At 30.6% G+C, this 12,183-nt stretch overlaps 1 pseudogene; it reads left to right on the top strand.

Annotated features, from left to right (window-relative positions):
* Nucleotides 1-4,806: 4,806 nt before the first annotated feature.
* Nucleotides 4,807-8,895, top strand: LOC141661460 (putative polygalacturonase; annotated as a pseudogene).
* The last annotated feature ends 3,288 nt before the right edge of the window (nucleotides 8,896-12,183 follow it).

The raw sequence follows: 12,183 nt of genomic DNA, 5'->3' as shown, positions 1-12,183 counted from the left end.
CAGACACCCGAAAATTACTGGAATAGCAGGACTGGATTGAGGTCGAAACCTCGACCAGGAACGAGGTCAAAGGAATCAAGCATTTTTTAAAAATGGGGATTAAAAAACACAGAAAAAACCCTGGTCGAAGATCGACTAGGATCCTGGTCGAATTCCAGGTCGTGGATCCTAGTCGAAATCCTTCGACCAGGAAGCATAAGAATCAAAGAATTCTCGAACAGGATCCAGTCGAAGTATCGACTAGAATTCTAGTCGAAATCCTAGTCGATAGACTCAAGTCCAGAAATAAAAAAGGGGGTATGTATTCGACCTAGATCCAGGTCGAAAGTTCGACTAGGATCCTGGTCGAATTCCAGGTCGTGGATCCTAGTCGAACTCCTTCGACCAGGATTGCAAGGCTGCCCCTTACTTCGACTAGGATCCTGGTCGAAATTTCGACTAGGATCCTGGTCGAAAAGGGCTGGAAATCTGAAAAATCCCAGAAAATTAGGGAAAAATCCAGAAATTAAGGATAAATCCCAGAAAATTAGGGAAAAATCCAGAAATTAAGGATAAATCCCAGAAAATTAGGGAAAAATTCAGAAAGTAAGGATAAATCCCAGAAATTAAGGGAAAAATCTAGAAAAATAAGGATAAAACCTAGAAATTAAGGGAAAAATCCAGAAAGTTAGAGAAAAATCCCGGAATTAAGAGAAAAATTCCTGGAAATTAAGATAATTCCTGAACAAAAGGAACAATCGTTGTAAACGTGTAGGTCACTCCACTTTACGCAAAAACGAAACCCTGCAAGGGAATTAACAGACTTAACTTTTGCGAAACCTAATCAATGTTTCCCAAAAGTTGGGGGGCAAATGATAGGGATAAATAAATCCTGATTGTATAATTAAATATTGTAAGGTATGGGCTGCTGGGCCCAATAAGAATGTATGACATTCAGACCAGAAAGGTTAACATGCTGATCAGGCCTGATGGACCAGATCAGGCCTGATGAAACAAAAAAGGCCCAAAAACCCTGATTATTAATTAATTTCGTAATTAATTAATAAGGGAAAAATCAGCTATTGAGAAGAGTCCCGATAAGGATATAAATCCTTACAGATTAGCTTCAAAGGGACCTAAAAGGATAAGGAATCAGTTTCCTACTATCTAGGACTACAAAGTCCATTCTAATTATAGACTTGCCCACCAAGCCTCCTATACCAAGTCCAATTAAAGGACTCCCAACATCTATATAAGGGGCCTCACCCCACACATCAGAACTACGTTTTTTGGCTTGATTCTCTAATTCATAGAGATACGTAGGCATCTCGTAAAGGCAGAATTAAGCTACGAAATACGAGAGCAGCCATTAAAGGCCTTGAGCTCCCGAATCTTAGTAATAAATACAGCAAATAATAAGCTGAGTTTTTTATCCACAACAGTGATCATCAAGAACAAGGAGCATCATTGATAGCAGGCTTAACACTTTTTCCAATGTCAACTTGCCCCATACAGGTTAAGGTCTGCAATTCTTTTTAATGTTAGTATGTTCAGTCAATTTCTTATTAATGTTAATATAGGTTTTAAAAAATTATTTGATGACAAAAAGCGATACAATATGTTTACGGTTAAAAAATGTTTCCCCTGCCTTGTGGTTGTCAGGTCTTAGGGTTCCAAAAGAATGATGATATACAATGTCTTTTAGGAGGTTGAATGCTGCTGAATGCACTACCATGTTTACAAGAATAAATAACAGTTTTACCCAATTTAAAATGCCCAGTTTTATAAGGTACAAATGCTTTAGATTAGAAACTTATGAATTAATCAACTATATAAATTATTGGGTGAAATACAAATTTAACCTATTTTTACATAAAATTGACAAAAATAACTCATTTCTGAAAAGTTTGCCAACTTTAGCCGATGGGATACCCAACTGTCAGTGGAGTATCCACTTTATACAAGATACCCAACTGACAGTGGAGTATCCCATATATGAAATACCCAACTATCAGTGGAGTATCTTATACAAATTGGGATACCCAACGTATTCAATCGGCCAAAATTGGCCACTTTTTTCAGAATGACTATTTTTGTTAAATTTTTTCAAAAATATGCTATTTTTGTCATTTTTTCTAAATTATTTTGGTGATCGACAGATAACTTAGTGCATGTTTGGCATCTCATATTTTTAGTCTTCTGGGCCAAAAGCCCATTTTAGTTTTGGGTGGGCTGTTTGGCAAAATAAGGGAACGTGATTATTTACCCCTTTTTACTTCAAAATCTAAAAGTTAGGATTGTTAACATTGGCTTTTCATTTGTCATTTATCTATTAAGCTTTGTTATCTTCTTTATTTTCTTCAATTTATTAAATAAAAGGTGAAGTTTTACATTTGAATTTTATATTCATGTCTCAATTTTTGTATTAGTATTTTAATTTTTTATACTACGAACCCAGTAGCTTCAAAACTACTATTCCTTCTGTTCTCTTTAATTTTTTATATTGGAGGATGGAGACTCGATACACACTTTAATACTCTTATGAAATGTATTTGCATAATTTTTTAATTTTTTTCTAAACAAAAATATAATGTTTAATTTTTTATACAAAAAAAAAAATTTTAAAATGAATTTTGGAACTATACTTTATAGTTGTCTTAAAATACGTGTCAAGTATTTGAAAAAAATGTAAAAAAATGAGGGAGACGGAGGTAGTACTATTTTCCAGGATTTTAGGTAAATGTTGTATTTGTTTTTAACCTTACCTTTTCATTTTTAGTAATTTGTTTTTAATATTTGTGTTTTAAATTTTGTCAAATTGAAATTTTTATTCAAGTATTTAATTATTATATTAAAATTTTAATTTTTTTTAAAACAATTAAACTTATAAGTTATGATTTACCCAACACTTCAATAATTTAAGTAACTTATAATTAAAATTATCCAAACGCTTAAATAACTTATAAGTTATTAAGTTCATGTCACTTATACGACACTTTTCAACTTTAAGTCAGAAGTTACATATTTTAAGAAATCTCAAACGTGCCCTTAGTAGTAGACCTGACAATTCGTTCGTGTCGTATACTTTCGTGTCGTGTATTTTCGTGTTTCGTGTACTTGAATGTTAAACTCAAAATCGACATGTTTAGCGTTCGTGTACATTCGTGTTCGTGTATTTTCGTTTCGTGTCGTTTCGTGTCGTGTATGTCGTGTTAATTGAATATTAATATATATTAAATTTAATATTAATATAAATTAAAATATAAGATTTTTAGATAAAAAAATTAAATATATATTTAGATCTCAATTCTATACAATATAATAAAATCAAATTATTTTAAAAATAAATATGCATACATTTATTATAATTCTACATATATTTATAAAAAATATTAAAATTCAATTATAATATTCATTTATGTCGTATACTTCGTGTCGTGTCGTGTACTCGAAGGTTAAACACAAAACCGACACTTGATCGTGTATTTTCGTATCCGTGTACTTTCGTGTCGTGTACTAAAAATACAACACAAATACTAAATTTTCGTGTTTTTTCGTGTCGTGTAAGTCGTGTCGTGTCCAAAATTATCGGGTCTACAAATGATAACTATTTGATTGCTGAAACGTAAAGGTAATGCAATAAAAGTCCTGTGCTAAATACCAGCATGTTATTCTTGACATACATTATTGCAGTGTAGAATGTATAATTTTTTGGAATTTGAAACATTACAGTCGTATCCAATATATAAGAGCATCTAAGTTCATTAGGTAAACTTGTTAGCTAAAATATCATTAGCTAAAATTTTGTTGAAACTGTAAGGATTTATGCTCCAGTCGTATTAACTATATTAATTAGTTATATCTAAAATATTATTTTAATTTTAATTTTAAATATACAGTTAAAATTAATTTCAGCTATTTATATTTAATACAATTGAAAATAAAACATATATTTAAATCAAAATATTTAATGACAATATTTTTATTTTTTTATATTTATGAAAATATTTTAAATTAAATATTATAAAATAAAAAATTATTACATTTATAAATACAATAACATATTTATAAATGGAAAACATAAAATTAATAAACATTACTTACATATATATATAATTTTTAAATTTAGCATAGTTTATTATAATATAATCTTATAATTTTTATTTTAGTTAATAATTCAATAATATTAAAAAAATTATTTAAAGTAGTATACTATTTATTATAAAAAATATTTATAAAAAACATATGACAACATTAGGTTAAACCATATTTTAAGCATGAGAGCTGACGTGTATTAATTTAAATGATAAGAGTACATTCAACAAATATAGCGTGCCCTTTTTCATCATAAGAAGATTTGATTGTGTTTGTTTAACAGCAAAGGTCATGTTTGACAGCAAGGGTCAGGTGCTTCATTGGTGTCCTATGTGCAAAATGCAAAAATAAAAATAAAAATAAAAAACCATAAAAAACTGTAAGGTTTCATCTTTCTCACTAAAGTTAATGTCTCCTCATTTTATTCTGATGTGAAAAAAAAAGAAGAAAAAAAAGAAAGGAGAATTTTTATATAATGCACATTACTATATTAAAATTATTTTTTCGGACGCGCGATATTTTCACCTAATTATATATATATAAATGAATCGTGAATTTAAAACATTGTAAATCAATTCCAGTTCTATTAACAAATATTGACATATTATAATATTTATAATTCATTTTTACAGAAAACGGATTTCATATTTCCATTAAAGTTTTAAAAAAACTCTAAAATCATTGTTAAAACCCCAAACCAAATTACGAAATTTTAAAATTCAAAATCGATAACTTGCCTTCCAGTGTACTCCGGAGTCCCACAATCAACTAACATTGCCCCTCCCTCCAACTTCCCCTTTTTCACCAAACCCTAATTTAACAATTCCATATCATCATCATCATCATCATGAACTCAAATCAAATCCAATTCAACATCATTCCCACATGCTCCATCTCATTTCCTCAACAACCCATAACCCCAATTTTTGTCCAATGCTCGGAATCGAAAACCCGACCCGACCCAGTTTTTTCAAACAGATCAGTTCCTGTTTTTCACCCCACAGAATTCTATTCACACTCCTATGGATTCTCGCATTCTTCTCCGTGTTTTTCTGGCGACAAAATGGTTTTGATCGGTTTTTAGTTTTCCCCGAAAACTTGCCGAAATTCCGGCCGGCGGTGTTTAGTTTGACGGAGTTTGGTGGCATTGGTGATGGGGTTAGTTTGAACACTGAGGCTTTTGAAAGGGGTGTGTTTGCGATTTCAAAGCTTGCGAAGAAAGGTGGAGGTCAGCTTAATGTGCCTGCAGGGAAATGGCTAACGGCGCCATTTAATCTTACTAGTCATATGACTTTGTTTCTTCATCAAGATGCTGTTATACTTGGTATTGTGTGAGTCCCCTTTTATGCTTTCAGGATTTACTCATATTGTGCTTTTAATTTAACTATGTTGATTATGCAATTTTAGTGCCAAGTATAAAGCTCTTTTACATCAGCTTAACTATAACTTTATGGTGCGCTTAATTTTGGACCACCGTTGAAATTCCTCTACTTAACGTTTTACTTTTTCTCCATCTTTGCATCAACTGCATTATCAATGTATACAATATGAATGTTCGGATGATTCCTTTTTGGTAGATCAAAATCAAATTAGGTTAAATTAGCTAATTACAATAGTTGTCATTTAACCTGTTTTAAGTAGTTGTGTAGAAGAATGATATAATAATAAGTTAATAGAGGAAGCTGAACCATGTTTGCTTTAGGCTTTAGCAATGAGTGTGCCTGCAGTTGGTTGGCTAAATTTCAAATTATGGATTGAGGATGGAATTTTTTTTATGTAACCTTTGCTTTGATTAATTGGTAAAACCATTCTATAAAGGAAAGTATTAAATGCATTCATTTTGCTACATGCATTTTCTTGTATCAGAATTACGTGTTATGGATAAAGTGCCTGTCAAGCTTGTACGATGATGTTTCTAAAATGTAGCTTTCTTATCTCCATTTTCTATAGGATGAGTACTGGCCTCTAATGCCTCCATTGCCCTCGTATGGATATGGGCGTGAACATCCTGGTCCCCGGTATGGCAGTTTGATACATGGGCAGAATCTCAAAGATATAGTCATTACAGGTCAGCATTGTAACCATCTCTCTTTAAAGAATATTTACCTATTATTCTACAAGTTGCAGCAAGTACCTTAGCCCGGAAGATAATGAAAATATTGACATCTGTTATTTTCAAACATAATAGGCTCCAATTAGTTATAATTGGAAGGAATGGAGTAGAGGAGCTGGAACAAATTTATGAAGGAATTAAAGGAAGAGCGAATACCAATTAGCGGTTAGAGATGTACATTTATTAGTTGGTCGGAAGGAAATCGATGTATGTATATAATTTAATCGAAGATTTAGCTGTTTTGGACTTGTGACACAGATGAAGGTATAACCTTTTTCATAGAAGTCTACTTAAAAGTTTAATTAAATCCCAATCCACTCCTTCCCCAAATACAGCACTGGTATTAAACCTCAAGAATGTACTTGCCCTTAAATTTATCAACCATTCCTAGTGAACAAGCATTTTGTCTGTTGCGTTGCCTAATGATTTGCAGTAAATTTAATGATATTTGATCAAGGAATCAGATTTGCAGATTAGGTTACAACAAGAAATAAAATTTCACTCTGCCTGTACATGCACTCTTTTTGTAGCTATCTTCTTCTTTTTTTTGGCAATTTTTTCGGTCATTTGGATAATTAAAATGACGTCATTCAACTTACGATAGGATTCCTCTGTGCCACTTAGAACCTGATAAATGAAGATATTTTAGAGACGTATCTGTTATTGTGTTAAGTTCAAACTTCAATCCTCTCTTAAGCGTTTATGTTTGTGTTTAGGTGCATGCACATGTGTGAATAAGATAATTATAATCAGTCATTGATTATAATGTGATGGATTAATTGTTTTGAACCTCTAGTTATGTTTTCATACTCTTGGTAACAGGGCATAATGGTACTATTAATGGTCAGGGTCAATCATGGTGGAAAAAATGTCGACAAAAACTTTTAAATCACACAAGAGGCCCGCTTGTGCAAATTATGTGGTCAGCCGACATTCTGATTTCTAATATAACTTTGCGTGATTCTCCCTTTTGGACGCTCTATCCATATGACTGCAAGAATATTACAGTTAGAAATATGACAATCCTAGCTCCAATCTTTGCAGCACCAAATACTGACGGTATAGATCCTGGTAAGTAATTTATGTTGGTCTGTTGTAATGTTTTATTTTGTCATTTAGCTACCATGATCTCTTAGCTAATTAGCTCATTTTACAGAGAAGATCATTGTTTACTTGTTTAGTCGTGGCTTTTTGTTTATAAAGTTTGTATCTCAAAGAACGAATACTATTACTTTGCAATTGCTGAAATAGTTGTTGGAAACCAATTTCTAAGGCTAAAAGAGCGTTAGGCTTTAATTGATATTGTTATTGATGTCTGCAAATACAGTATTACCAGATGCTTGCCTCTTAAATTCGTTTAGAAGCTCTTCATATTTTCCTAGAGTAAAAGAAGTGTTGCAGAAGTTATTTTTAAGTAAAGAAGTGTTGTACTATGAAAGAAGTTAGTTTATTTAATGGTTGCTGAATGCTATTCCTCCGTTTTGTGATGGTCAGAACAGATTCATGTGAAGATATGATAATTGAGGACTCTTACATAAGTGTGGGGATGATGCCATTGCTATAAAGAGTGGTTGGGATCAATATGGGATCTCGTATGGGCGTCCATCAAAGAACATTCATATCCAAAACCTTATTGTTCGCTCTATGGTCAGGTAAATTTTTGTCATTTAAACTTAGTTTCGTGCATGAATCATTTTGTTGTTGCATCAGTGTCAGGCATTAAGTTAGGAAAACTTAGTGGCATCTGTCTTTAACATGTGCGCATTAGCAGGACAACAGCTAGAATCAAACTCTTAATTGGCTCAAATATTAAAATAAAATTGACAGGAAACCTTTTAGAAACAAAATGAATCATAAAATTCGTGCCCCCTAAAAGAATGTTATCTCAAGTGACTTCTCTCTACCAGTATACATGATATCTTAAAATCTATCACAAGATGAAGGTTTGAACTTTGAAGCATTATTGAATATCTTGGAACTTAGCCTCGAGTCTTCAAAGACCACAAATGTGTGTAAACAAGTTTTTCATGTTCTCAAATGTTATCCAGTTTCTAGTGCCCGTACATCTTTCTTCCAATAACACAAGCCTATGTTGGCTGACATATAACAGTGCTGGCATATCAATAGGCAGTGAGATGTCTGGTGGAGTGTCAAATGTCACGGTAGAGAATGCCCTCTTTTGGAATTCAAGACGTGCTGTTCGTATTAAGACAGCTGCGGGGAGAGGAGGATATGTCCGAGATATCACCTATCATAATCTTACATTTGAAGATGTCCGGGTCGGAATTGTTATCAAGACAGATTACAATGAACACCCAATGGAGAATTCGACCCCAGGGCTCTCCCAGTGCTTCAGGATATAAGTTACTCGTCAATCCATGGGAAGGGAGTCCGCGTCCCTGTCCGGATACAGGGAAGTGACGACATTCCTGTACGAAATGTCACTTTCCGGGATATGTCAGCGGAACCACAGACACAGCTATATTCCAGTGTGCATATGTTGAAGGTCGAGTAATAGGTTCCGTGTACCCTGCACCTTGTGACAACCTTGATTTGTATAATGAGCATGAACAGCTCGTGAAGAAGTCCACGTCCCAAAACATATCAGATATAGATTACAGTTTTTGATGACATTGCCTTGCAGAGAGGTCTTAGGAAGTTCCTTCAGTGATGCACCTGTTGTTTGTATAGTTATTAGTTAGCCAAAATTTCTTTCATTACTTTGCACTTTTCATCTTACAGAATACACAAGTATCAAAATAAAATTTTATTGTGAATATCCTATCAAATGTATCTAATATGCCTACAGGCTATAAGATCAGAGATGCACGTATCAGAAAACATAATTACGCGTGTGAAATATATTGCAAAAACACGTGATTTTCCGAAATACGTGGTTATCCAATAGCTGTGATGGGAGAATGCAGATTTCCTGCATAGTATTAAATTTAGGGTTAAATTTAGGGGTGAGTATTGGTCGGTTTGGGCGGTTTTGGAGGGTTCAAACCGAACCAATTAGCAGTTTTCCTAAAGTCCAATCCGAAACCAAATCGTTATGTAAAAAAACCAAACCAAATCAATCTGTTTAAAACGGTTCGGTTCGGTTTGGTTTCGGTTTTAACCATTTTCTATAAAAAAAAGTTAAAAATTAAATTAAACTTGAACTTGTAAATAAGAATCGAAAGTTTGTCTCATATTATAGAATTTATATTTCTATTATAATCATATTCAAAAAGAATATATAAAAATTATGACTTTGAGAAATTAACAAAAGTTAGGAAGACGAGAAATATGTGATCAACTCTCATATTTTTATTGAATAAAAATAAAATAATGAAAACATAACACATACATAGATATTAATATCTTAGAATAAAATATTAAGATTAATTCTTTTATATGTTTTAGTTTACACATATGTTACAAATTATAAATTTATTATTAATTACACATTATTAATATATGTATATTAATATTTCATTCTAATATGCGGGTTCGGTTCTGGTTATTTCGTTCCGGTCGGCTTGGAGTTAAAAACCGAAACCAAACCGAAAAAATTCGGTTTTTAAAATATCAATCCGAAACCGAACCAAATCGTTAGTAAACCGTAAAATTCGGTTTGGTCAGTTTGGATTGGACAGTTTCGGTCGGTTTTGGATAATTTATACTCATCGCTAATTAAATTTGTACTCGCTGATATTGGGGTCACCCAAGTTTTTCACGTGTCTCCGTGAGTCGCACTTTTATAAAAGTAAATTCAGGGGGTTCTTGAATGTTTATGGGTGCTTGTCGGGCCTCTGTTTTCAACATGGGTGTATTATCAACCCTACTGTTTGAAAAACTTTTTGCTTGCTACAATTTTATGATGGAGCTATCAAGTAAAATCACTCCCTCTAACATGTTACTAATATTTTCGAATAGTTGATCAATTTGAACTTAATCTTGACTGATATTCGTATTTTTCTCAAGCATATAGGCTTCAAACTTTGGCCTCTTGAATTATATGAAACCAGTCCCATTTTTAACTGTTTTTTTTCGTTGTGTTTAAGAATACTTGCACTATTTAAAAGTGAATGTTTTATTTGTGAAAAGAATAGAAAACGATATTTCGGCTAATCTCTTCTATATATAATAGCACAACAAGAAGATAATATTTTGAAATTAAAATTTTCATTAAAAAGACTAAACTATCCCTATTTTTAACATTTATATAAAATTGTGTTTGTGGAATCGCACTCGAGTTGCTTCATTCTTCTATACAACCTCATACCAATACACCATAATATCACATATTTTTTTATCAAACATTATGTAGTGTGTTAAGAAATATTTTATTTAATTTTAAAGATAGCTACTTGAATTCTGCAAAAAATTGATAGTTACTTGAATATTTGTACAATTAATTTTAAAGAACTGAATTCCAGATATAAAGTTAAGCATAGTACATAAATGGATTATTATCTTATTTATTATTATTTTTTAGTTTGAAAATATATCTCATATATTTTTAACATATTTTTTATTATAAAAAGTAATTAAAATGTACACATATAATTTTTAAAGAAATATTGAAAATAGAATCGCCTATATATAAATAATCTAGATTGGTATTAAAGATTTAGATAAGTTCGAATTATAATGATTTAATGAATTTTAGTTTATTTTGAATTTGAAATCAGAATTTGTCTCATTGTTCAAAAAATACTCGAAATTTGATTACATGACTAGCCGAAAAACATTGTCACATTCTACGTTTAGTAAATTTAAATTACAAGTTCGACGAAAATATCTTACCAATAATGTGAATTTTTTTGATATCTTATATTAATATAAAGTAATGTGTTTGAGGTATTTATAGGATCAAGTCAATTGTTTATTTATATTAAAATTATTACTTCACTGGTAGCGCAATAGTGTTTTGGGACTTGTCCCGATTTTAAAAATATTTGAAATTTGATATGAGATCTCACGAGATTTTTTAAAACTATGATGATATATTAAATATATTTATTTTTCATTTTTCACTTTAAAAAAACTAGCATTTTAAAAGAATTATTTTAGATAAACAATATTTATTGATCAAGATAATATTGTACAAATATTTTGAATTATTTTAATATTTGAATTATTCAAATAAAAGTATATCTAGACTATATTGTAGCATTTAAATCAATACATTTTATACTATTTAAAAATATATATATTGTTCAATAATTTGAAGGAATTAACCAGTTAAACTAATATTTATAAAACTTTATCAAACTGAAAAATATTTAATTTTAGGAAAATAGTATAAAATATTATCAAATTTTTATATGAAGAAATATTAGAGTTGTAATGAAAGAAACTTAAAAATAGTTTAAATAACAATATAATTACAATTTTTCCTTCAAATTCTTGAAAAAAATCATGAACATCAATAATAAGTCTTACAATATATAATTTATTTTTATGTTACATGATTGATACTCGGTCGCGTAAAAAACAGATATGGATTGTTTGTCAGTGATAATTTGAATATCATATATAAATTATTGCAATTTAGTTATTACATAATTTTAATTTTTGAATAATTATAAATATATGTTATTTAAGTAACCAATTGTCTCACTAGATATTAATAATGATTATACACGTACATAAATCATATATTTATCATATAAATAATTGAAACCATCGTAATTTCCTAAAAAATGTAACATACGATAATTCACATGCTAACATAGACACATATAACTTAATCTTATTTTGTTAAGAGTAGTGTAAAAACATCAACATTTTTCCAAACATACATACGTTAAATTTCAAAAACTAACATTTTTAATTAAAATCAACTTTTATATTAACAGTAGTGTAAATTTTATATTATTTTATATTATGATTGCAAGTAATTTTGAATTCAGTATTCATTTTTTTATCTTTTTAAATTGAGTAAGTTAATTGTAAGTTAATTGAGAACTCAGTAATAATATAGACCGGTTATATATTTTATTTAA

The sequence above is a fragment of the Apium graveolens genome, chromosome 5 (genome assembly GCF_009905375.1).
Source record: "Apium graveolens cultivar Ventura chromosome 5, ASM990537v1, whole genome shotgun sequence".
Classification (NCBI taxonomy): domain Eukaryota; kingdom Viridiplantae; phylum Streptophyta; class Magnoliopsida; order Apiales; family Apiaceae; genus Apium; species Apium graveolens.
The sequence above is the reverse complement of the archived record's forward strand: the minus strand, read 5'-3'. Positions and strand labels throughout refer to the sequence as shown.